Source organism: Sinocyclocheilus anshuiensis, unplaced genomic scaffold, assembly GCF_001515605.1.
Source record: "Sinocyclocheilus anshuiensis isolate Anshui unplaced genomic scaffold, SAMN03320099.WGS_v1.1 scaffold7, whole genome shotgun sequence".
Taxonomy (NCBI): Eukaryota; Metazoa; Chordata; class Actinopteri; order Cypriniformes; family Cyprinidae; genus Sinocyclocheilus; species Sinocyclocheilus anshuiensis.
In genome coordinates this window covers 1,161,895-1,166,168 of record NW_015549582.1, presented here as the reverse complement: position 1 = coordinate 1,166,168, position 4,274 = coordinate 1,161,895, and positions in this window count along the sequence as shown.

Genomic DNA, 4,274 nt, shown 5'->3' with positions numbered 1-4,274 from the left:
ACAGGTTACTAACATTTATAGCTCATTAATAAATGGTTCACAGGTGTTCACTTTACATTAAGGTTCACTTTTACTGGTCACTACCGTTTATAGATCATTAATAAATAGTGCACAGGTGATCACTTTACATTAAGGTTCATTTTTAGATGTTATTAACATTAATAACTCATTAATAACTGGTTCACAGATGTTCACTTTACATTAAGGTTCACTATCACAAGTTATTAACATTTATAAATCATTAATAAATGGATCATTACATTAAGATTCACAGGTAATATTGGAATTACAATTTTCAATATTAATATCTGTGGAGAATCATGGGTAAGGTACAGAGTAGATTCTGGTAAGAAACATTGTAAGAAAAGTGACATGAGTCACTAGATATAAATGAGAAAACCATAAATACAACACCCTTCAATCTTGCTATAATAATAAATATTTGCTGCATCATGAAATAAATCAGGAATCTGGTTTTGAGTGAAACAAGTATTTATAAATACATTTGTTAAGCATTTATAACATGTGAGTTAAAAATGGCTCACTATTTGGCAGGTATTGCATTAAAATAAGCCTTTTACTCATGCATTTATAACTGCTTATCAATGATTTGTAATGCATTTGTAAGTGAGTTATTAGTCATTTATTAACACCTTTATAAACCCTTTATAAAGGGAACCTTAATGTAAAGTGTTGCCAAGTTGAATGGTTTTTATAGGTTATGACAGAAAAGTACATATTTGTCTATGTTCTTTTAATCTATGCCTTTTAGACCTCTAAGCGTCTGCATAGCCTGGCCCTGTGATATAATTTACAGTATGCACAATTTGTTCAAAATAGATTTTTCACATGTACGCATAGGCGGAGGGTGAACCAGCTCCAAGGTAAGGCTAAAAGTAGCCTCATGTTAGTGCTATCTATTAATACATAAACTATGATACATCTTTTTAGGCAAGTAGCAGATATGAGTGTCGTGTCATAAAATATTTTTAATACGACTAAATTTATATTTAACGTGATCACAATTTAATAATAATAAAAAAAAATGTAAGTCACTAATCATAACGCTTTGATTTCTACGGTTATTGAAACGGTTAAATGATAAACAGAAAGTGGGCAAATAACATTTACTTAGATGGCTAATCTGAACGCCTCTGATTGGCCATTGCATTAATAAGCTCAAAAGAATCGTGTGTGATTGGTTATAATGCTCAACGCCGTACAAACGCATGAAAAGAAATATGCCACATTTAATTAATGCCTCAATCAACACTTTTCAGTTCATTTTAATTTTGTTCGCAACAGCCGTAATCGTAATAGATTTTAATTATACAGGGACATAACTGAAATGTTCTTGTTTTGTATTATAACACCACCTAGTGTCCGGTGCATGTGTGTGGGGGTGCCTGAATAGTGGGAGTTTGGGGAACCATCACACCAATTTTGAGATCTCTGCAAACTTTTAAAATCACTTTTAAATTACTTTTTAGACACTTTTAGAGCAAAACGGGAATCCTGTAACTGGCAAAACGGTACAAATGCAATAAATAATAAAAAATAGTCTTGAATGCCTTTATGTATGAATTAAATTGGTTCAGATTGGAAGGAAAAAAATACTCAAAGGTGCAGAGAAAACCTCAAGCACCATTTGTTTGTAGATGCCATTTGGGGTGATTTTTTTATTTTATTTATTTATTTATTTATTTTGCTGTGTGTGAATTAAATGTACAAAAAATGTTCAAATACACTCTAAAAAATGCTGGGTTAAATATAACCCAGCGCTGGGTTAAAAAGGGACAAACCCAGCTATTGGGTTGTTTTGACCCAGCAGTTGGGTTGTTTTGACTCAGCGGTTGGGTTGTTTTGACCCAGTGGTTGGGTTCAAAACAACCCAACCGCTGGGTCAAAACAACCAAATAGCTGGGTTTGTCCCTTTTTAACACAGAGCTGGCCGCTGGGTTATATTTAACCCAGCATTTTTAAGAGTGTAGGCTTCAAATATGCAGTTTGTTAATAAAGATAATATCTATTCAAATTCGCTTTGTTTGTGGAATCTGACTATGACTTGGTTGAGCTATATTTCTGATTCACTAAAAAGAACCATCTTATAACAGTCATTCGTTCAGGAATCTAACTACACTGGTTGAGCTGTATGTTTTTGATTCACTAAATGAACCGTCTCATAAGAGTCATTTGTTTGGGAAATCAGACTCTTCACTCCAGTTCAGCTGTTTTGATTCGTCAAAAAGAACCAGCTCATAAGAGTCATTCGTTTGGGAATCTAACTACACCGACTGAGCTGTATGTATAAGTATATGAGTCATTTGTTTAGGGAACTTTACTACAATGGTTGTATTGTGTTTTTGATTTACTAAAAAGAACCGACATTTGTTTGGGGAATCTGTCTACACACTGGTTGAACTGTACAGTATATTTTAGATTCACGAAAAAGAACCAGCTCAGAAGAGTCATTTGTTAGGGGAGTTTGACAACAATATGGTTGAACTGTATGTCTTTACGTCTTTTGATTGTCTAAAAAGAACCATTAGAGTCTTTTGTTTGGGGATAACAATATACAAAGTCATGGAAGAACACATATTCCAAAATTCCTTTCTTTTTAAAAATGGAATCATTTTGGAAAAAGACCCTCAGTGTTGAGCAGGGCATGGTGGTACTAGTCAAAACAAGCTGTAAATCAGTGACAGACATCTGCACTATCCGCCCAGCTGATCCGAGGCCCTTGGGTGTTGCTTGAAAGGGCTGTGTCAGATTAAGCAGTAGCATCTCAGCATATCTTCCATCTCTAATTGACCTTTTAGAAAGCAGCAAAGATTGAATCCTGATATCTGAAAAAAGACATCAAGAGAATCCCCCTGCCCAATTCTCTCTTCTTCTTCATCTCTATGAACACTGTTGGATCTCCTATCATACCATCATCCATCAGTGAAGCACTATGACCTGTTTTATCACAACCTCAGAGTCCAAGCTAATGTGTCCATTGCTGATCTGTGACCAGTGTGAGGTGGCGTTATCACAGGAATGAAGATCTGCACCTGATTCGCTTTAATCCCCACACAAACTCATATCAGAGAGACAGGTGCATTGTGGGTAATGAAATAGCATAGTGTTATCAACAAGATTTTTGTAATGCAGATAGCATCATGCAGGGGCTTGCAAAAATATTTAAGTTGAGCTAATTTTATTGCTTGGGCTTAGTTGAGAGGACATATTATATTAAGTCTACACAAATATATTTGAAAAACATTGAATGAACGGTTATTTTCAAATCCAGTCAACAATTAGCTATGCTAATGTTGACTAAACTAATAAAAAATAATCCAGCCAACACTGAGATCATTCTGCACGTACACGAGCCTGAGTGACTTCGCGGGAGAAACAGCGCCATTTGACAAATTCACGAGTCAGGTAAGTGCCACTAAATAAATGTTATTTTTTAGACTAAATTTATCGACAAAAACATACAGCATATCCGATGTTTTTGAGTGGATATTTAGAAGTGTTTTATAAGTCGTGTGTCCGAAGAAAAATTAATATTTAGGCTATGTTAAATGCAGAGGCGGACAGTAACTAAGTAGCTACATTTACTTGAGTATTGTACTTGAGTACACTTTTTGAGTATCGGTACTTTACTTGAGTATTATTTTTTCTGGGAACTTATGACTTTAACTTCACTACATTTGAAAGACAAATATTGTATTTTTCACTCCACTACATTTCTATCAAGGTCCTCAAAGTAGAAAGTCGTTTCTATGTAGCAGCTTTGAAAGTCAGTAGGTGATTTTTTTCTTCTCTGAAACGTGAGTATATATTAGACACAATATTTTCTGATTTTGCTAAATTGTGTAAGTTAAAATATTACCTATAGCCAGAGAAGAACTGTTGTGCGTCTCCTAATAAAACGCAATAGGTGTTGGACTTGAAGCAGCACTGCATAGACTGTTCTGTGTGTGACATCAAAGTACCACGAGAGCGATTAGAATTTTTTTACATTTTCTTTCTTTCTTATTTTATTTATTTTTTATTTAAAATGTTTGTTTTGTTGTCAAATAAGTCTTGCTGTTTTGCTTTTTTGTTAAAGCAGTGTTGCTGTTGTAAAGTTATACAGCTACAGTTGTGTTGCTGGGTTTTAAAGCAGGTGTAACGGGGCTGACGAGACGTGAGACGTGTGGATCCATCTGCAAGCTTTATTAAAGAGACGTGGTAAACAGGCAGGGTCAAACAATGGCAAACAGGTATATGGCGGGCAAAACACA